The sequence below is a fragment of the Ovis aries genome, chromosome 2 (assembly GCF_016772045.2).
Source record: "Ovis aries strain OAR_USU_Benz2616 breed Rambouillet chromosome 2, ARS-UI_Ramb_v3.0, whole genome shotgun sequence".
Taxonomy (NCBI): Eukaryota; Metazoa; Chordata; class Mammalia; order Artiodactyla; family Bovidae; genus Ovis; species Ovis aries.
The window spans coordinates 67904149-67927718 of NC_056055.1; the positions used below are offsets into that span (position 1 = coordinate 67904149).

The 23570-nt window shown below is 39.0% G+C and overlaps 1 protein-coding gene across 12 annotated transcripts in view; it reads right to left on the minus strand.

The window, feature by feature from the left end:
- Positions 1–23570, minus strand: part of PIP5K1B (phosphatidylinositol-4-phosphate 5-kinase type 1 beta) — a 554522-nt gene that overhangs the window by 235384 nt on the left and 295568 nt on the right. For 11 of the 12 annotated variants that reach the window (XM_060409393.1, XM_060409390.1, XM_060409396.1 and 8 more), the window contains one exon: positions 1725–1809. The gene's annotated coding sequence lies outside the window, so the exon portion shown is untranslated. Of the gene's footprint in view, positions 1–1724; positions 1810–12863; positions 13006–23570 lie in introns of those variants that run through there. The other variant, XM_042243375.2, reaches the window with a different exon arrangement.

Sequence of the window (23570 nt, forward strand, 5' to 3'; positions counted from 1 at the left end):
AGAAAATGGAAGAATGGGCTGTGGCAAGCCAATCTCACCAGACCTGTGATGCCTACCAATCCAAGCACTCTGTTAGATAAACTTTCAGTTCCATTGAATCTGTCCATATTAGAATATAAAGTTTTCAAGGACAGATGTTTCATATACTACTGCTTCCCACTCTCTATGTGCTTAATTTATTAAACGAATAATTGACTTTTCTAGTCTGTTCATGATATTTTGGTGAGATGTGAATAATATATTAGTAGAATTAGAATATCTGATATGTTTTATAATAGAAGGCTCAGGGTAAAAACCAAATCCAATCTTGTATCATCCCTCTTGAAAGCTCAAATTACATAATCACTTTAAGAATATTCAGGAAGTAATCAAATATTTGATCCCAATTTCTATATTAAGGTATGTTAGTGTAATTTAGCACATACTACTAATAATAAGTAAAAGTAGGATTTTCTTTAATCTTCAACTGTTTAATAGAGCCCACAGAATGAAGATCTCCATAAAGAATGCCATTTCAGTAATTTCACTTTATCTAAGCCTTTGCAGCTTTTAAAACTGAAAAACTTCAAGAGCATAGTTGAAAGGGCTTGAAAATACAACCTTAATGAGGGGTGGACAAATGGCATGAATGAAGGACAGATGATTAGATGGTTTTCATTATTTTGTAAATCATTCCTTACTGGATAGTAGGACAGAGGAGAGAAATATGTATACTTATATATTTTAAAAAAACAAAATAACAATTCCTTTTAGGGAGCACAAAAAAGATAATAATGTTAAAGAGAGGCCATGAGATATCATCTGGGTTCAAAGGTTTTTTCTTTTTTTTCCCCCTGTAGGATGATGTTTAACAAAGCCCATGTGGACCTATTCACCAGGACATCCATGTAGGAGAGGCAAATGAGATGCTTGGGGATGCCCTAGTTAACTGTAAATGGCTATTAAAATGGTCACAGTGATAATTACTCGGGCTTCCCAGGTGTCTCAGTGGTAAAATAATCCACCTGCCAAGATTCAGGAGAAGTGGGTTCAATCCCTAGGTTGGGAAGATCCCCTGGAGGAGGGCATGGTAACCTATTTCAACCCATTTCAGTATTCTTGCCTGGAGAATCCCATGGACAGAGAGCCTGGTGGGCTATAGTGCTAGGCTTGCAAAGAGTCGGACACAAGTGAAGCGACTTAGCACGCATGTGATAATTACTGTTTGTTCCTTGACTTCCAACGTTCTGCACTAGTCAAGGTACATCACTTATATAATAACTATGGAAGCCAAGATAAGTATGGATTAAAAATAGTTTTTAAAAACATTATAATCATATATTTTTATATATGTGTACAAGGAAGGAGGAAAGACATTCACAGAAGTACTGGTAAGTATCTATAGATGATGAGATGGTGAATGCTTTGTGTTTTCATGTTATTTTTTTGCTATTTTCTCCAAGTATTCTGCAGTAAGTGCTGCTATATTTAAAAGTAATGAAAACATTAACACTTGTCAGATATTTAACCACACTTAGTAATTAACAGCAGAGACCATATCTCCTGGGTTCTGCCCTTTTCAGCATAACAACATCCACAAAATTTCCTCTTCCAATTTGGTTATTTTCTGTTTTTAATCTGATAATGTCAAAGTTAAAGGCCATGAACTAAATACATGATTTATAGTATTTGTAAACATAATGAATCCACTGGAAATAATTAAAATATAGACTGTACTTCCTTACCTTTGTAAATGAAATGGCCAGTCATCTGTAGTTGGTTGTGCTGAGTGGCCTATTCATTGTTGAGACTGTTTCCCTTCCCAGGTTGCTGTTAAAATAGAAATCACTGGTCATTATTTATTCATACCTCTCTTTCATCTCCCAGAAAGGATAAGAGGTGGCTACAGGGTTATATATATATATACACACATATATATACACACACTGTAGTCAGCTAAGGGGCCTCCCTGCTGACTCAGACGGTAGAGAAGCCTCCTGCAATGCGGGAGACCTGGGTTCGAACCCTGGGTTGGTAAGATCCCCGGAGAAGTGAAAGGCTACCCACTCCAGTATTCCTGCCTGGAGAATTCCATGGACAGAAGAGCCTGGCAGGCTACATGGGATCCCAAAGAGTCGGACATGACTGAGCAACTTTTCACTCACTCACTCAAAATTGAAACAAAGGAAGCAATGTGTGTATAAATAAAGGGAAGATAAAGGTGAGGAACAAGGCGGTGCCAGCAGTATGGGCTGTACAAAGAATGTGCACTATGTAATCCTGAACAGTCACTGAATACCCTGGTCAGTCTTCAGCTGACTCTGAGATTCCTAGTGGTGTTAGCAGAGGAAGACATAATCAGTTACATAAATGCCCAATGCTCATAAGATAAAAACAAGTCAGTTGCTCAAACAAACCACACTGCGGATTGAGGCTGGAGTGATCATTTCTCCTGTGGGTCTACATAAAAGAGACCCCACATGATGTGTGGATAATTTTTCACTATTATCCCTGTGATAAATCATGTGATTTTCATGAGGGTTGTTTCAATAACACAACAAAACTTTTCTCTTGCTATGTTTTTATACAAAAGAGATACTTGCTCATGGTAACCAATTTTTAAAAGTACAGAGTTTAAAATAAAAATGGGCTTCCCTGGTGGCTCAGATGGTGAAGCATCCACCTGCCAGGCAGGAGACCTGAGTTCAATCCCTGGGTCAAAAGGATCCCCTGGAGAAGGGAATGGCAACTCACTCCAGGACAGAGGAGCCTGGTGGGCTACCATCAATGGGTCACAAAGAGTCGGACAGGACTGAGCACCTCTCACACACAGAAAGTAAAAGTGAATAAGGTTCCACCAGTATCTCTCCAATGAGTTAACCAATGGGAACAGTTTGTTGACTATCCTCCCCAAATCTTCCCTATCCTATATACACACATGCACACACTTATTTCAGCCATTTACTTTTATTGGCACTTTAAATATATTTCAAGATTACATATTTATCTCATTTATAAATAACCACATTGTTTCCACAAAATGGGTGTATCATCATTGAAACAAACACTCCCTTCTTGGAGAACATTCAGTCTATTTCCAGGATGGGCTACTATAGCCAAAGAAGGAATAAACAGACTTACATAAACATCTTTAATGTTCTAGTGCTTTTATTTCTGTGGGAAAGAATTCTGGCAATCAATCCCAACTTGATAAGTGCATTAAGTATTTGAAGGATCTTTGTTACATTCCTTTGTATAAAAAGGGTGAAGCAAATCAGTTCCATGATGCATGAGTATCTGCTTATTGACATACTAATCAGCACTGGATGTTTGCCATATTTAAAATGTTTGCCAATGTGACGGGCAGAGAATGACACCTTTAAAATGACACCTCAGTCATTTTAATTCATGTTCTCTTACCACTAATGGGCTTCCAGGTGGTGCTAGCGGTAAGGAATCCGCCTACCAATGCAGGAGACGTAAGAGACGTGGGTTCAATCCCTGGCTTGGGAAGAACCCCTGGAGGAGGGGATGGCAACTCACTCCAGTATTCATGCCTGGAGAATCCCATGGACAGAGGAGTCTGGTGGGCTACAGTCCATAGGGTTGCAAAGAGTCAGACATGACTATAGTGATTTAGCACACACACCACTAATGAGGCCTATTCTCTTCACAGGCTTACTGATGATTTCCATCTTCAGTTCATGTCCTTGGCTTATTTTTATACTGTGCTTTTATACTTTTCTTTTATAATCAATCTGTAAGATCTCCTGGTATATTAAACATTAACTCTGTCTCATGAGCTGCAGGTATTATTCATCTTTTGGTTCTGCTATGCTGTCTTGTCAGGTAGACATTTTAAATATTTACATAGTCAAATCTACTCATTTTTCCTATATGGACTATGTATTTACTGTCTTACTTGGCAGAGTTTTTCCAAGTCTGGTATTATACTGCATGTATTCTCCTACATTTTCATCAAACATCTTTATAGTTCATTTTTAACATTTGATCTTCACTTCAGATGGAATTTAACTAACCTCATCTTCTTCCAGATGGGTAGCTAATTTGCCCAGTATCATTTACTTTATAACCTATCTTCTTCTCACTGGAAAGACATGCCTCCTTTAGCAAATATTAAGTTTTCCTATATACTTTAATATATTTCTGGACTCTTTGAGTCAAACTTTTTGACATTTCTAAAGTAACATGTTGTCTTAAATGCAGTAATAAGACAGCATGCTTGTGATATCTGCTGCTAGATGTTCCCATACTATTTTTCTTCCAAGTTTATATTTTTATATGGACTTTAAAATCACATTGCTTGACCTGAAAACATGCCCACCCCATTCACCCCCTGTCAACTTGGCATTCTGACCGGAGTTATATTAAATTTATATACTAATTTTGGAAGCATTAATATTTTAGGAATTTTTAAGTTTTTTTATTCAAAAACATGGTCCAGTTCTGTCTTCAAATGTTATTTTATATCTTTTACTACATCCTTATTTTTGCATTTGTCTTACATCTTACTAAATTCATCCCCAGATATTTTAGCTTGTCACTCTTTTAAATAGGGTGACAATTTAATTTCTTCTATTTGTATTTCTATCCAGTTATTAATTCACAGAAAGAAAATGATTGGGTTTCATCTATTATCTTTCACCTAGTCATTTTACCAATCCTCTTACAGAATTTTAAAAGATTTTAAGTAGAGTCTCAAAAAAAAAAAAAAAAGATTCTAAGTAGAGTCTCAATTTCATCACGTGCAATATTTATACATCTTATTTCTATTTCTTTTCTTATTGCATTCACTATACTTCTTTAAAAAAACACTGAATAATAGTGGTTGAGTAACAGCAGTAGTGCTTGATATTTATAATATAATCCTACAGTAGTCACTATCCGCCATAATGTTTTTGTTTGCTTGGTAGCATGGTAGCTTCTTTCTGCTATATTCCCCTTTACTTTTTATTAGGAATGTCTACTGAATTACATCAAGTGCATTTTCAACATCAGTTGATATAATCGTTATCTTTTGTTCTGCTATGACAAATAAAACATTGAGAAATTTCACAATGAAAAATTATATATTTCTAGAAAAACTCTAACTTGGATTTGATTTGCTACTATTTTTTAAAGGATATTTTTATAATTGAAATTGAATGATTTTTTCTTTCATCTTTATCAGATTTTTTAATAAAAAATGAATACTTTCTAAAATTGAAAGGCTTTCTCTCTATGTGCACTCAGTTTTCTGGATTATTCATTTCTTGAAATTTATAACCTTTCTTTGAATCAAATTTCTATAATTTATATTGTTAGAAAAAATCATCAATTTCCTTTAGATTGTAAAATTTATTGTCATATAGTTAAACATAATATTGTTATTGAATTCCTTTAATGTCTTCTTTATTCCTGATAGAATGTGTGTGTGCATGTATGCATATATTTAAAAATATAGATTATATATTACATATATATGTCATGAATATGTATCTTTTAGTCAGACTTCTCTTTTCTATTGTTTTTTTGTGGCCACTTCCACTAATTTTAACTTTTACTATTAATAATATTATACTATAATATTATAGTATAATTATAATATATATATAATATATATTTTATATATTATAATTTAATATTTATATAATATAATATACTATAACTAATACTATTAATAATATTTTACTATTAATAATATCTTCTTCAGGCTTTTTAAGAATTTCTTAGATACACTGCTTAGTCTATTTTCACTCTTTTAAAAAAGAGTATTAAAATCACTTAGGCTAAAAGTACTCTTAAATATATTAATGATTCCCCCATCAATTTTGATGAAGTATTCTGTATAGTTTATTTCCAAATAACTTTGTCATTTTTAATTTGATTTTTATTTAATTTGATTTGATTTTCCACTTGATCTAGGAATCATCTGTAACAGGGTTTCTTAGTGCTAAGCATTTATATTTTCATTATTAGTACTATTCTTTCATTCACTGCCACATTCTTGCTTACTGCACTGGGATCAAAATATGGAATGAATAAAAGCTACCCCTGGCCCCCAAAAATATGCTTTTTCCTATGGCCATTGAATAACTTTTTGAAAATGTTCCAAAGACACAAGAGAAAAGCGTGCATTTTCTGCTTATAGGGTATAAAAACACTATATCTTATAATACTGTCTATCAAATTATGAAAAAAATATATTAAAGTTCTGATATGGTTATATATTCTCATATATTTTAACTTCTTTTTTTTTGCCTTAAGATTTCTAAAACTATGCTGGCCAGTGTACAAAGGATATGCGAATAATACTGTCCCCATTGATCTGCACCCTTATCTGTAAAGTTATCTTTTTTTCTTATTTAATATTTTTGGTCTTGGGTTCCATCTTAGTTGACAGTAATAGCCTCATCTGCTTTCTTTTATTTGTACATGGCGGGTATCTCCTCTTCCATTTCTTTAACTTCAACTTTTTTATTTGTCATTTGGTTTCAACTGTGTTCCTGACATGTAGCTTAAAACTAGATTTGGGGGGAGTTTAAACTAATTGAAGAGTTTTCACACAATGATGATTATATCTGCAAAGACTATTTTCAAATAAGGTCAGTGTTCACAGGTACTGGGGGTTAGGACTTCAACATCTGTTTTTTGATCCCTAAAAACATCTTGCACCCCAAACTCCATCCCAGTACCTGCTTCCAGAGAGTCCAGCCCATGACATTTCTTCCTCATCCCTAAGACAAGATATATGAGAAAACTTGAGTCTCAATGATTGCTCCATTTTGAACTGTCTCCTCTTTGTTGAGACAGCTGTTTATTTTTTATTTTTTATTTATTTTTTTAAATTTTAAAATCTTTAATTCTTACATGCGTTCCCAAACATGACCCCCCTCCCACCTCCCTCCCCACAACATCGCTCTGGGTCATCCCCATGCACCAGCCCCAAGCATGCTGCACCCTACGTCAGACATGGACTGGCGATTCAATTCTTACATGATAGTATACATGTTAGAATTCCCATTCTCCCAAATCATCCCACCCTCTCCCTCTCCCTCTGAGTCCAAAAGTCCGTTTACACATCTGTGTCTTTTTTCCTGTCTTGCATACAGGGTCGTCATTGCCATCTTCCTAAATTCCATATATATGTGTTAGTATACTGTATTGGTGTTTTTCTTTCTGGCTTACTTCACTCTGTATAATTGGCTCCAGTTTCATCCATCTCATCAGAACTGATTCAAATGAATTCTTTTTAACGGCCGAGTAATACTCCATTGTGTATATGTACCACAGCTTTCTTATCCATTCATCTGCTGATGGACATCTAGGTTGTTTCCATGTCCTGGCTATTATAAACAGTGCTGCGATGAACATTGGGGTACATGTGTCTCTTTCAATTCTGGTTTCCTCGGTGTGTATGCCCAGCAGTGGGATTGCTGGGTCATAAGGTAGTTCTATTTGCAATTTTTTAAGGAATCTCCACACTGTTCTCCATAGTGGCTGTATTAGTTTGCATTCCCACCAACAGTGTAGGAGGGTTCCCTTTTCTCCACACCCTCTCCAGCATTTATTGCTTGCAGATTTTTGGATTGCAGCCATTCTGACTGGTGTGAAGTGGTACCTCATTGTGGTTTTGATTTGCATTTCTCTAATAATGAGTGATGTTGGAGACAGCTCTTCTTAATGAACAGTTTATAGTTCATCGTCACATTATCTTCATTTATTTAGACTTTGACCATAATTCTTATAAGGTTTGTTGCTCATCATTGTTTCTTTGGCTCTTCATCTCCTGCTATCTGCACACCCGTGCTCTGATTCAATTTTCATTCAGTTGGAACGCTTCTCAAATAATTACTCAGAAGCGGCACATGGACGGTCCACTCTGTGTCACTCCTTGTCCAGAAATGTCTTTCTTTTGTCTTTATTTGTAACTAGATCTCTTGGATTCTTAACTCCCAGCCCTTTTTTTTCATGCCTCTGTTGATACGATCCTGCCATCTTCCTGGCTTACAGATGAGTAGTTCTGAAGCTAGTCTGATGCTCCTGTCCTAGCAACTTGTTAGTTTTCTCTGGAAACCTATGAGAGTTTTCTCTTTCAACATATAGTTCAAAAATTCTGTAAGGACAGATATTTCTTTTTCTGTCAGTCCTGCCCAGTGAAGGGAAATCAACAAGAAGATATTACACAGGGATCTGATAACTCATGAATAATATGTAGGCTATCTAGTTGATGAATGAATGGACTCATATCCTTCAGGCAGTGCTCTATGAATATTATTTCTCATAACCAACCTTTTGATAAGAATTGGACAGGCGAGCATTCAAAATTATAGTCCCTGGCAAGAGCTCGGAATGCAGAAATTCTAATGACCAAGCAAGGGCATAATCATAAGACTCAGGTCTCCTTAGGAGATATGTTACTATGTAATCTGACACAAGACTCCCAGTTAGAATTTATTTTCTTAAAGTATTTCTGACATAAAACAGAGCCAATTTATGGTGTCACATGATCCAATTAAGATACCAGTTCAGCTAACAATCATACACGCCATGCAACGAAATTTTTTGTAACTAGCTGATGACTTATCTATCCTTTCTGGTATTTTGGTATCTGGATCCTGTTAGTGTAAGAAATAGATAATTTATACTATTTCAGAGTCTTCTACAATTCTATGCTTTCAGTCATTTTGAGTCACATCAGCAGAGAGACAGACATGGGGACAGGTACAATACAACATGGCATGTGCTTTGCTAGGGTTGTTGGAGAAAGAAATGCCTGAGTCAGCCTGCAGGGACCATGGAAAATTTCACTTATGAGGAACACTGAAACTGAGCAGTTTTGGGGGGACACAAGGTTGGGAAGTAGAGGGTGAGGAAGACACCAGTTGCCATGGCGGCTTAAAGAAAGCCCCAGTAGCATGAAGCATATTTAACACATTTTCCTGGATGTGCTCAAGGATCTTGAATCTTGCATTTTAAGAATATACCCAGGAGCAGGCTTAGGATGTTACTTAAAGGGTTACAAACATCCGGATTGCTCATTTCACCTATGATCACAGGTCCCTGTTCAATCTTTTCCCTGCATAAAAATACATTTGTAAAAATGTATATGGATTCATGAAAACCTCGAAAGTCATTCTTAGGAAAATGTCAGCTTTGTAAATAGTTTGCTGGGGAGGTAATGAGTATTACCCAGGCACTTAAGAAGAGGTTTGACACTCTTTTAATGTGGTTTTGGCAACAAATAATAACAGAACAGACAAGAAAAATCAAAAGCTTAAAAACGTGACAGGTTATTTTCCAAGGCTTAAATATAAGCAACAAAAACACATCAAACTGAAAACAATCCTTGATGTATTTTCCAAAGTACACCAAGGATTGATCAGAAAAAAAAGTTCTGTTATATTAAGAAATCAGAGGCTCATATCTGTGGGGTTGGACACGACTGAAGCGACTTAGCAGCAGCAGCAGCAGCAGAATATTTGCATAAACTCAACAAAATGCAGAAGATCAGCATGTTAAGTATTTGTGCAACGGAGACCACCTATTTACACATATGTTCAGACATATGATATGTTGCCCATTTGTAAGCTCAGAAGCCATAAAAATAGAATTGTGGTGCTCTTGTAGTCAATATGAGGCTCCCCTATTCCTACTGATGAAAATAATTTAAATGAGGTTGTATTTCATGTATCAAAACTGATTCCAAATGATGGCAGTTGCTCGCTATGAATCCAAATGGAGACCAACCAAAACAAAGTGCAGAGCTCTTATAGTCTCTCATAAAACACATTCATCCACTCTCAGAGTGGCTCTTACCAAGTGAATACAGAGAATAGCTATAAATGGCATCGACAAAAGGCTCAGCATAAAACAAACCCCTTGTAATTCATTTTCCCAACAAAGGTGCTCAAAGAATTCATACATCTTTTCTAACCAAGCCTTCACTGCAAACATTAGATGGAAGAAAGTAGCCCATGGAAACAACTGTGAAGGATGTGTTGGTTCCAGACAAGTATAACTCACAGCCTTTCTTTAAAACATTATTGCACAGTCCTCTCCTGCCTTGATTTTCATGTTAAATACACAAAGACTTACTGTGTGTTTGTGTGTAGCATAAGAGGGTGGGGTGGGGGGGGGCAGAGCAGAAGGTCAGGGACTTCCCTTAAGACTTTGCCCTCCCAGTGCAGGGGGCCTGCTTCAGTCCTTGGTCAGGAAACTAGATCCCGCGTGCACAACTAAGTGCCTACCTGCCACAGCCACGGCTTGGCACAGCCAAACAAACAGACAAAAAGGCTGAGAGTCAGGAGAGCAAATTCATATATGGGCATGACACTTACACTTCTGAAAAGCCTCCATGAAGTCTTTATAATCATTGTTACTTTTGTCTCTTTCCAGAAACATCTGGAATTATCAGTAAGAATTTCACATAGTTGAACTTTATACTTCTGCATAATGCTTAAATTTTTTCTTTCCCAGTTTTTACTAGACATCTGATATTGGGTAGATTTCACAATAGTATATTCTCACTGCACTGTAAATTTTATTTTTTTTTACTAGATTATGTTTTCTGTCCACATTTTATTTCTAAGCTATTTTTCCTCTCCTCCCAAGAATATATGCCTCAGAAATTAATCAATTATTACAGTAATAATAATTGTGTAAACCAAATGTGAACAAAAGCAGTGGTGATTGGTAGAAAAATGTTTGGACTCAGAAGCAGCCCAAACAAAATAACCAAAATCAACTGGGTTCTGCTCCTGCCACAATGTGCATGGCATTTCTGGGTTTATTTCATCTTTTTTTAGAGAAAACCAGAGAAACAAAGGATAGCTAGTAGTTTCCCCCAAAGCACTTTCTTTTTACCAGTGTTTCGGTGCTGTGTGTCTAGGGGAAGTCTGAAAGGACAAAAAGTGGGGATAGATAGGACCCTAAAAGAAACACACTGCTCAAGGGGATGAGGAATGCTCTGAATAGTAAAAAGAGACTGAGCAGGAGAAAAATTTTGTCCAACAGAAAATTTTCTAGAATTCTAGGCTGCTGCTGCTGCTAAGTCGCTTCAGTCGTGTCCAACTCTGTGTGACCCCATAGAGGGCAGCCCACCATACACCTTAATAAATCAACAAGTAATAAAAGAAGTTTCAAACAAGGCACAAATATAAAAATCGAGATAGAGGGAAAACTGGTGAGATGACCACTTATGACATTAACATTGATTCCAGAACTTCTATGGAAAGTACTCGGAGGGAAACAACAAGGAATAATATGGTCCCTGTTGTCACAGTGCTTAAAAAAGAGGCCAAAACAAAAGCACAGGAATAATGGGCAAGTCTTTAACAGGATTAGGAGCTAATACCCCATACTTGGCTTTGCCTCTAACAAGTATTCAATTATCAGAGTCAGAGGGCTTACATGGAATGTTCTAAAAAATGCAATTAAAACTTAAAGACCAAAACAAAAAAACCTAACCCCCAAACCCAAGTCCATGAGATCATAAATCAGCTGCTAATCCCTAAATATTAAATTTCCCAAGTTTGAATATGTACTCGGTTGTGTACAGTTTTGAGACATCCTGACATGGAGCTGTTTTCAATAAACCAACTGTTTAATTGGAGAGTCAAGACCAAAGGAGTTGGTTCTGGGAAGAGCAGGTGACAGGGTCTAAAGTAAGCAGTCCCTGCAAATGCAGGAGCTGGCAGGTGACTATGGCTGGTAGATACGGGAAAACTATCAGTGAGAGAAGACAACCATCCTGACTTAATAGCGGGCAATCAAGCTGAAGCCAGTGGTTAGTCCCAGGCTAGATGGCCTTGGGAGTCCACCACAGATATGACAAATCAGATATGAACACCTGTTGAAGGCTTCTGAGTGGGAGGCCAGTAAGATTAAAAATAATAATAATATTGCTTAAGAGGAGACAGGATGGAATGGGAAGGGAAGAGAGGATTGAAAGAGTGAACGTAGCAGCTGCCACAGTGGTCATGGTGGTGAGAACCTAGAAGGCCAGGGCTGAGCTGGAGACTGAACAGATGGAGCCCTGTGTGGTGCTGACAACAAAAACATGGTCAGAACACAGGCGTTGCCAGGGTCTGTGGGAGTATGAGGGTCAGTCAGGGTGACGGAGTTTTTGAGCCTCACTAACTGTGGCCAGTTCATGGGAGCTCTAAGAGCAGCTGTCTCCCTGCCTGCGGTACCCTCCCCACCTCCACCTCAGCCTTGGAATGAACCAAGGGGGCACACTGGGCCTGGGCCAAGCCACTGGATTATCCAAATCGAGAACGTTCTGACAACGCAGCGACTGAACCGTCAAGTGGGGTTGGTCCAGGGCCGGCCAAAGTCACAGGAGAGTAAAACTAAGAACTTGGCAATTTAATCAGACTGCAGAAAGACGGACAGACAAAGCCCTGTGTTTCCAGACAGAGATAGTACTACTGCCTGCAGACACCCAGTCCTTGAATCTAGCCACACTCCCTAGCTAGAAGCTGTCTACTGGGAGAGTCCTGCATCTTCGTAACATGCCCACCATTCCCCTGAGCTCTCTGCAGGGGGTTCTAATCTCTAAGGCCAAAGTCTGCCTGACTAAGACAGAAAATCTACTATCTGTACACCACCACAGGCTTAGCTGAGGTCATCACCCCATCCTCCACCTGTCGAGTGGTGACAACGAGGCAGTCATGGGAATGAGGGTGGAGTCAGACTGCCAGGCTTTACCAGCTGTCTGGCTTCCTCAAGTGACTTTGCCTCCTCATCTGAGAAATGGGGGAAGCGGCAGTACCTCTCTCACAGAGCAGAGGTGAGGAGACAGTGTCCCAGGCATACGGCACACACTCCATATCTAATGTCGTTATCACCACCATCCTCCTCCTCCTCATCAGCTCTCTCACCAGCAGGAATCCTGTGAGGCGGGGCAGGTCTTGTCACTGTTCTGCCTCCAAAGTTTAAATGGGCACAGGGCAGACACCCAGCATTCAAGGTTCTGCGATGTCTGCGGCTCATGGCTCCACTCCGCCGGCTCACTCCCACACTGGAGGCGGGAGGAGCCTTTACACACACACACAGCTTCCTGCACCTCACCTGCTCCCTCTCAAGTCTCAAGAGAGCGCATGCTCTTCCCCAGCCTCTCGCCGAAGCCCAGTGTTGTTCTCCATGGCCCATGCATCAGTCAAGAGTCTCTCACCTCTGAGGACCTCGACTCCTTCTATCCCAGAAGACACAGAGCTTCCTTGGCTGGGCTCACAGAATCTCTCCATTAACCACTTAACATTTTGGTGTTTATGTGAGCCCAGACTGCATTTGCCCTCAGTCTTGCTAACAGTACTTAGTATAGTTAATATATACAGAACACTTTTTTGTGTGTGCGCCAGGCACACTTATATTAACACATTTAATTCTCTCAGCAACTCCAAGTAACAGCCTTCTGTTATTACCCTCATTTTGCAACTGAGAAAACTAAGGCACAGAGAAGTTAAATAACTTGTCCGAATTCACAGTTAGCTAAGGGGCACAACCAGGATTAACACCAGACTGTGTAAGCATGAAGACTGTCCAATTCCAAAGAGGGGCTCCTAACCACTCTGTGAATACTGCCTGCTCTAAGACTTCACTTATTGCCTTAAATGCCCTGCCTGATGATCTCTGCTTCTTGCCTTCTGCTTCACAGACAGATGAAAGGTCCCTTCGTTTACTGCCCTCCCTCCTGTGCAATCCTGCACACGGATTCCCATCTTCTCTCTGCTCTGGGGCTCTCTCCTCCTCTCTAGTGCACAGCTAGGGCATGTTTTGTGTCCCCTCCCCCAACACACACCTGTCTGGAGCCCTCTCTTCACCAGTTATTCTTTGACCTGGATCTTCTACCTCATTCTCTCATACGGCTCTTTATCTTGGAAATATGAGCATGTTAATTCCTTTCCCAAGACCCTTCCTCCTGACATCTCTTCTTTACCCTGATGCTCTGTTCTGGTTGCAATCTCATCTCACTTTCCTCACACTCAGGTTCAAATCCTCCAAAGACTAGTGTACACTCTCGGCCTTCACTTCCACTTCCCTGCCCATTCACTTCCGGATGCACCAGCAATCCAGCTTCCCCCACAACCACTCCAAGTTCACAAGTGGAATCCTGGTTGCTTCACCTATGAAGTTTCATTTATCACCTTTCTGGACTTCTTTGAAGCATTGACCTTAGGTAGCCTGAATGCAGGCTTCCCTGGTGGACTCTGAAACCTTTGCTGAGCTGATGACCAGACCCTCCTTCACCAACAGTCCCTCTTCCCATGGCTACTCCACATGGCCAACACTGTCATCTGCTTACCCTAAATCCTTTTTCCCTTGGTCTTTACTAACAGAACCCTGATTTTGTGTGGGGAGCCAATATGCCCAGTTAAACAAAACTTCTATTCCCAGACATTTTAGAAATGAAATGTTGGCAGATGTTTATGTCCAGGGAGACTTGTTAGAGGCAAAGTCAGTTGGTGTGGGCATTTCTGCACTTGCCATGTGCTCTTTGCCCTTCCTTTCATGGGCAGCAGGCTTCAGAATAAACCCGAACCAGGATTCCATACATACCCGACTTTCCCTTCCTCACACGTCTGGCTTTCCCCCTACCTCTCTGAACATATCTTGGTCTTTTTGGCAGGCTCCCTCTTCTTTGGCTGCCTCTTAAAATTCATGTTCTTCATGCCCCGTATTCTATTCTTCTTACTCCCTCTGCATAATGCCCTCCATTACCAAAGGGTTCCCCTAATTCGGATGAGTCCCCTACAGGAACTCTTGAGCCTACATCTTTCCTGAGCTCTAAATCCACATTTTCAGGGCGTCCCCCATGGCTCAAGTGGTAAAGAATCTGCCTGCCAATGCAGGAGATGCGGGTTCGACCTCTGGGTTGAGAAGATCCCCCAGAGGAGAAAATGACAACCCACTCCAATATTCTTGCCTGGGAAATCTCATGGACAGAGTAGCCTGGCATGCTATAATCCACAGGGTCGAAAAGAGGCAGACACGACTGAGCATGTACCTGCACAAATCAGTATTTTCAATTGATTTCAGGGTTTTTATATAGCATCTTATGAACTGTTAGTTACTCAGTCGTGTCCGACTCTTTACGATCTCATGTAAGGTAGCCTGCCAGGCTCCTCTGTTCATGGAATTCTCCAGGCAAGTAGTGACTTGCCTTTCCCTTCTCCAGGGGATCATCCAACCCAGGGATCAAACCCGGGTCTCCAGCATTGCATGAAGATTCTTTATGGTCTAACCCACCGGGGAAGTCCCATAGCATCTTAGGGGCACTATAAACTCTACAGTTCACCATACTTCTCCCCATTCAGAGGATGCTACCAGCATTCATCTAGTTGTTGAAGCCAGAAGTCAAGGGGCCATCCTGACTCCTCCTTACTGCTCTCCCATAGTCCATCAATCAAGTTCTCTTGAATCAATCTCCTTAATGTTCTTTGATTCTTTATTGGCATTTTCCCAGTTACAATCTTAATTGAGACTTCTTTTCTTGCACAGATTACTGTCTCAGTCTCCTAATTAGTCTGCCTCACTGGGGCACACTATTGCTAAAAGAATCCTTCTATAATGCAAATCTGTCTGTGCCACTCTCCTTTTAAATCCTCTGCTGGCTTCACACTTCTTCAGGGCAGAATTTAAGAGTCACATATGACCTGGCCTCTTCAACTCATCTCTCCATGCTGCCCACATGGTTGCCACCATATGGGATGACTTGGAGTTCCCAGAAGCCACACCACTCTCCTGCTCCTTCCTTTGTATACCCTCTGGAGCCTGACATGCCTCTGTTCCTCCTCCCCCTCCCCCGCTAGGCCTTCCTTATCCTGCAAGATGCATCTAATGTATCACTTCCTTCTTCCAATCCACCCTCACTCCTGCCAGGTCAGGGCTCTGTGCCTCCCTGAGTTCCCAGGGTGCCCTGGTCCTGCCCCCATTGTGACACTTTCTGATTATAATTATCAGTTTAAATTTCTTTTCTTTCTACTATACTATAAGCCTTTTCTGGGCTTCTATGTATTTCTCTGTAAATCACAGAAACTAGCACAGTGCTTGGCACCTGAACAGACTTAAAAGTTGAAAGTATAATGAATGTACATATGAAAATGTCTGTCACCATCAGATAAGTTACCTTGAGTGCAGAAATGAGGTCTTATCAGTGAAGTCAATGCTTCATAAATGTTTTACTTTTCCTTTTATCACTGGTAATAAATGAAGGTTTGGTTTTCAGAGTGAGAAAACAATATGAAAAACTAGGATGGTGATTTAGCATCCCAAATACTTCTATAAGAAGTCTATCTCTTTCTACCTTCCTCCTACCTCCCTCCTTCTCTCCTCCCTTACCTCCTTCCCTGTTTTAGGTTTATTTCACACAAGTTTATTTCATTTTCTTTTTAATTAGGAATAGTTGATTTACAATGTTGTGTTGGTTTCAGGATTATAACAAAGGGATCCAGTGTGTGTGTATACTTTTTTGATTCTTTTGCATTGTAGGTTATTACAAGATATTGAATATAGTTCCTTGTGTTATATAGAAGGGCTTTATTATTTATCTAATTTATATATAGTAGTGTGCACATGCTAAGTTGCTTCAGTTGTGTCTGACTCTTTGCAACCCTACGACAGTAGCCAACCAGGTGGCTCTGTCCAAGGGATTCTGCAGGCAAGAATACTGGAGTGAGTTGCCATGCCCTCCTCCAGGGGATCTTCCTCACCCAGTGGTCGAACCCACGTCTCTTACGTCTCCTGCATTGGCAGGTGGGTTATTTACCACTAGCGCCACCTTGGAGGCTCCATATACAGTAGTGTGCATCTGTTAATTCTAAACTCCTGACTTATCCTTCCCTCCATCTCATTTTCTTCAAATGAATCTCTTTTACGCATTTAAAATATGGCTATAAATGCAACTCATAACTATTATAGAAATAATGGGTAAGCATAGAAAATCACAAAGAGAATACAAGTGGTCAGCAATCTCACTGCCCAGAGACACCCACTGTTGCTCCTTCAGAGTCTCTTCTAATCTGCTTTCTGTGATGCTCACACACTGCCTTGCTCTCCATCCCCTCACTGCTTCTAGAATGGCACAGAGGCTGAAGTGGGCTGGGATACCCTGAGGCAAGCCTACTTCATTCATTCCAACAGAATTCAACACAGCATTAGTCACAGGACAAAATACGAAGACTGTATAGCAGACGCTCTAAGGAGTGAACTTCAACCTGAGATTGGGCTTCATCTTCACACCCTACTAGGGTATATCTATGCTGCAAAATAACCTTGCTTTTAAGTGAAAACTGTCTAGATTTTCACTTATCTGTTGGATGAAACTCAGTTTACTCTGGCAAAGACTTTTTTTCAAGTGGGGTATTAAGCTCACAGGAGTAACTTTTAATCTTATTATTAACCTATTTCAATTCCTTTGAAAGTAGGGGGGTGGGTGGGAAATCTCCCATCTTCAGCTTTAGGATTTATTTCAAATCCCACACACCTGGCAGGCTGCCTCAAAGCTCACCACCATGCTGGTATCTCAGTATTGAACATAACCTTGTATCATCAAGGAAAAGGATAAACTATGATGCTTAAATTCAGCCCAATCATATGCAATTCAGGAAGGGTTGAACATTCTTGTCATTATTAGTGATCCATGGAAAAACATGTGCCCTTTCCCTAGTGTTAATACCACTAAGTCTCCCTGGAATTTTAAGTTCTGTGCCGCCCAGGCTTGTCATTTCCCCTTGAATAGCCCTACCTGAGCAGTTTTCATCACTATATCAGGACAACTGTGTCTTGGCTCAAGGAAAGCAGACCCCCTGCTTCCCCTATACACAAGATGTCCCTAATCTTTATTGCAATTGGCAAGGATTCCATTGTTTCTGTCTTTTTTAAAAAAATTTCCTTTTACTATAATATAAATTCCATGAAGCAAGAGAATTAATGTGTCTTTTAGACAACTGTGATAAAACTGTTCATGAAAGGTGAGTCTCTAGCCTAGAGTAAGTACTTGAGAAATATTTACCAAGTAAACAGTATTACAACCATACTAGAAATTCACCCCAATTATCACTCTCCAGAATATTGTTAATTAGGCTTCCTAAATAAAAAAAAAAATTATTGCTTATTAAACAAGATTAAAACTAATAAGGGAATCATTATGTTTTGAGGAAGCTTAATTCAAATCTGAGCTTCAACAGATTATTTTATTCAAGTATTCACATTAGTTATTTTGTGGTACTCCATGGACACGACTGAAGTGACTTAGCAGCAGCAGCAGCATGGAGAATTTAAAAAAAAATGTCATGGATGCAAATTCATTTATTTTAAAAAATCTTGGCAGTAACACAGCAGTACTACATGCCTTATTTTAATGTGGAAAATATTTAAATAAGATTATTATGGCTCTCTTACAACATATCTATTTAGTCTAACTCTCTGGTTCCTTTCCACTATTAATCCACCTTATCTGAAGTCTCAGGATGTAGGTGAAGGCTTTTCTAATGCTAAGACCAACAGATGCGCACAGTGCTCCTGATCACATTTTGGAGCCTTACTAACAACATGAAAAATTCACAGATAATTTGACCTACATACTGTCTATTTTACCTTTCAATCTCCTTATGCATCTACAGCCATAATTTCTAAGCTATTAAATTCAAAGCAAGAGAAAAAGAATGTCACTGAGACACAAGTAGTTACAAGGACACCTTATTAAGCCGAGATCATTTCATTTACTCTTCTAGGATCAATTTAAGAACTTCCTAAAATGGAATAAAGAAACAAATAATTAGGTTCTTAAAAGCCAGAAGTAGAGAAATAAGAAAACATTAAGTAAAAAAAATTTTTTAAACTTAAGAATTAATTATTTGCTTTGAATGAACATTGCAATTCTTGTTGGCTCGAAATTGCTAGAATATACTTTGCTCTTTGCATATGTTATATGACTCTCTTCATTTTCCCCTTGGAGGATACTCTTCACTTATCAATTTGCTAAAGAGTTGCTTCTTTTGGATGGAGGGACGGGATAGTTAGGGAGTTTGGGATGGACACATACACACTGCTTTAAAATGGATAACCAACAAGGACCTATTGTATAGCACATGGAACTCTGCTCAGTGTTATATGGCAGCCTGGATGAGGTGGGAGGAGTTTAGGGGAGAATGGATACACGTGTATGGATGGCTGAGTCCCTTCACTGTTCACCTGAAACTATCACAACATTGTTTGTTAATAGGCTGTACTCCAATACGAAATAAAAAGTTAAAAAAAAAGTTGCTTCTTTTGTAAACACCTGTGTATTCTTTCCTCTATAGTCTTATAGCAGCAAATATGAAAATATGTCTATTATATATCACAGCAAAGCACTACAAAGTCCTGTCCTTTTTTAATTTTTAATGTTTGTATCCCCACCAAGAGCAGCTTAAAGACTTGTCCACCCCTTTGAATCCCCAACCCCAGCACAGAGCCTGGAACACAGCAGGTATTCACTGAACATTTACTGCAAAAATGAGTAAGTCATCTCTATTATTCTTTCTGCTAAAATCTATAAGTTTGGTAGTCATATTTTATAACCTTAATACTGACAAACATATATCACAAAGGATTTTCATGTCATTTCTAGATGCATAAAACAGAAAAATACCAATTTTAATGTCAAGATTTCTGATACATTTCAATGGGCAGCTGGAGGCAATATTTGATATCTTGACTAATGACTAACTTAGAAAATATGAGATCTCAAGTTGCCATAGCTGTGAAAGATGAAAACAGTGGGGACCCTAAAGTCTGTGAGGCAGATATCTGTCTAATCCTGGCCTCCTCCTCCATCACCACCCAGCCACACAATCTCTGCACCCTCTTCACCTCCACAAGGTTCAGCCTTTCTCCCACTAAAATGATGGAACAGTAATAACTGACCTCCTGCCTACCTCACTAACTGAATTACAGTTAAGTCAGGTATAGGATAGCAATAAAAACCTCAGAACCACATATTCCTAAATGCCATTATCAAAACATTCTAGCCTGGATTAAAGAAAAGCCTATCTCATATTAATTTTTTTTAAACTGCAATATAGATTATTTTCAGAAAACTATACTCTTTTTTTTTTTTTCCTAGTCACACATGGGATCTCCAAACATGAATATCAAATAAATCACTCAAAACTGACTTGGAAAAGAATGCTTTAGAATTGGACAAAATTGAATTGAAATTAACATACCAACTATTTCATGTTGACAAGTCCAAGAAAGTTCTGTGGTCTTTAAATTGTAGAAGTTGTTCATGTGTACATCAGAACATTGCAAGTGAAAAAAAAAAAAATTAGAAACATCCTAGGGAGCCAAAATCAGTTGGTTACCTATTACATGGTATAGCTACAGAGAGCAAAATGATGCAAAAGTATACTTAAAACATTCACTGCATGTTATATGGAAAAAAGCAGTCTGTGGAGCTACCAATACGGTAGATGCCATTTTTGAGTAAAAATTACACATGCATATTTAACCAAAGAAAAAGCCTGGAACAACATTCATGAGAAGGTTAACAGCAGCATCTCAGTGAAGTATACTTGTTTTCGCTTACCAGAATTCTTTTAATTTTGAAATGAATCTATATTGCTTTTATCATCAGACAGTATCTGCTTATTTTAGCCTATCTGGTTCTTTCTTTTTAATCTTTTTTCACATTATTAAAATATGCAGCTTATGACAGGTTGCTTAAAAGAAAATGTCATCTAAACTCTTCTCCCAATTATACAGAATTTGATTGTGTTAAAATTAAAGCAGATCTCTGAATTCTGGTCTGTGAAAATGTGAATGAGAGGAAAAAACCCAGCAATTTTCATGAGTGTTAGGAAAACTGAAAGAAGAGCATATTGACTTCACACACCATCAAAGTTGCACCATCATCTCTAGCCTGTGCACTGAAAGGGTTTTAGTCTGGAAGAGTTCCTAAAGCCTGAAGCACTAATGTGCAACAATGAAATACATTATGACATCTATATCACAGATTTCCAGACGCAAACACATCACATTTCCTAAGCTCCTATTAAGAACTGAGTTCTTTCTATAGAGAAGAACTGGTTGTTAGGAAAGATATATAAGCCTTTGTCTCTTTCTTTCAGGAAATCTTCCATAAAGATAGGGGGTTATTACATATAATATATATATTCTTCAGGTTTGCATTTAATCAAATAAGTTTTCTGCTAAATAAATTTAATGCTTTCTCTCCTCTAACAACTCTTTTTTGAGGTAGCAACTACTCCCATTTCACAGGTAAAAAGACTGAGGTACATAAAGATTAACTAATTTGCACAAAGCAGGGAGGTGGGCTAGGTTGGGAAAGCAGTTCTACTAGTCTGCAGATGCAGTGCTTTTAACCCCCTCCACTGCCCACCTCCCATTCCTATTCTCTCAAAACAACAAAAAACCCCAAACCAACCAACAAAGTAAGGGCTACAAGCAGTAAGTATAGCAATTAAGAGGAAACCAATACTACCCAGAGCCAGGAGAAGCAGAGAAGTTTCCATGGAGTAAAGGGGACTTGATTGGAGTCTTGAAAGGCAGAAACGCAGTATCAGGAGAGAGAGGGAATTCCAGGAGAAAGCATTCTACCCTCCTGAGTACAAATATGGCTTGGATGTCCTTGAGTCCTCTTGTATCAAAGACTGGGACAGACTCCCCAACCCACAAGAATGAATGTGACAATATTTTACAATCAGAATGAAATCATAGCAATTCAAAGTGAGGAAAGCATTCTTCCTTCCTTATCATAACTGGCACTCTCCTCTCTCACTCATCAGCAACAATTTCGAAAAGGAATAAGGAAAAAAAAATCTATCCCTAAATAAAACCTAAGAGGACAATGAACTACTTTAAAAAAAAAATTCACAGTACTCACTGAAGAGGAAAACGTCTCTGGGTTAAGAAACTGGGCCAAACTTGCAGACAGAAATAATTGTGTCACAGTGTAGAACTAAATTTCAATTTATAAGTGGAAAAAAAGCCATTAAGAGAAATAGATGACAAGGGAATAAAATGAACCAGATGAATTCATGAAGGAAGTGAATCTGTAAACCTTTTGCTTGAACAGTCTACTCATGTTTGGAGTAAAAGCATTTACTTATAGATCTTTCTCCTCATAATAGTCCCAGAAAGAAAAAAAAAAGGACAGAAAACAATTTTACTAGACTTTGCTTTTTTCTCAAATTATAATCATACATATGTAAAGAGATATTTGAAATGCTTAAAAACATTTTACCCATAAGAAGGGGAAGGGAGTGACCTTTTCACTTTAGTTCTTCTTTATCCTCAAGGAGCTAGAAGAACTCAATCTCTTTCTTCAGCCATCTGGCTGTCTCCAATTCTGCTCATCCTATTCTCTCTTAAACCTCCTCTAATCAGGCTTTTACTCCACCATTCCAATGAAATGACTCTCACCAAGGTGACCTGTAACTTACACATTACTAAATCCAGGGCTCAACACTTGGTCCTCCCTCACTTATTAGATCAGCTGCAACTGATAACATTTGGTCACTCCATCCTCTTTCATACGTTTTCTTCACATGGTTTCCAGGACACCACACTTGCAGTTTTCTTACCTCCCTGGTTGTTTCTTCTCAGTCTGTTTTTCCTGACCTCTCAGTGTTACAGAGTATTCCCAGGTTAGTTCCTATTCTTCTATTCTTTGCACACATTCATGTGACCTGTAGTGATCTCATGTATTCTCCACTCTAAATATCATCACAGGCACAAGGCTCCCAGCTGTGTATTTCCAGCCCAGTCCTCTTTTCTGAACTCTAGACTCGGATATCTAACTGCTTACTTGACACCTCCACTTGAATGTCTAATAAGGTTCTTTTACTCAATATAACCAGACTGAGCTCCTAATACTTCTTGTCCCCATACCTCCCTTGCCCACCCCCCGCCAAACAGCGGCAGCAAACAAACCAAACCGCCAGAACAAAAAATCCTACCTCACACATAGATTTCCACATCTCGGTTGATGGCAACTCCATCCTTCTGGTTTCTCTCTCCTCTACCTGGCATCTCACAGCCACCTTAAATCTGTCAGCTCTATCTTCTTTGAACGTAGAGCAAAATCTATTGGGTCTACCTTCAAAATACAATCTAGAATTTAACTACTTCTCCTCATCTCCAATGTTACCACCCTCATTTAAGCCACAATGATCTTTTACTAGATGTTGGAAAGCCTCTTAATTGGTCCCCATAACGGGAGTAGTCCCTACCCTCTGTCTTTACTGGCTTTCGCCCCTGCTGCTCATAGTCTACTGTCAAGACAGCAAGAGTGTTTCTTTTAAAACCTAAGATAGGTCATGCCATTTCTATGCTCAACCCCCTGCAAAAACTCTCCATCTTTCATATACAAAGTCGGTGTCCTTTAATGGCACACAAGACCTTATGCCACCTGTACCTGCAACAGTTCCCACCCTTGCCCACCTCTCTAAGCCCCTCCAACTATCTTTCCCTTCAATAACTCTGCTTCTGCCACCCTGACGTCCTTGTTCCTCACTATATATATTATGTATAATAATTTACTTAATTTATTATGTTTAGTTGCTCTCCCTCCACCCTGTTAG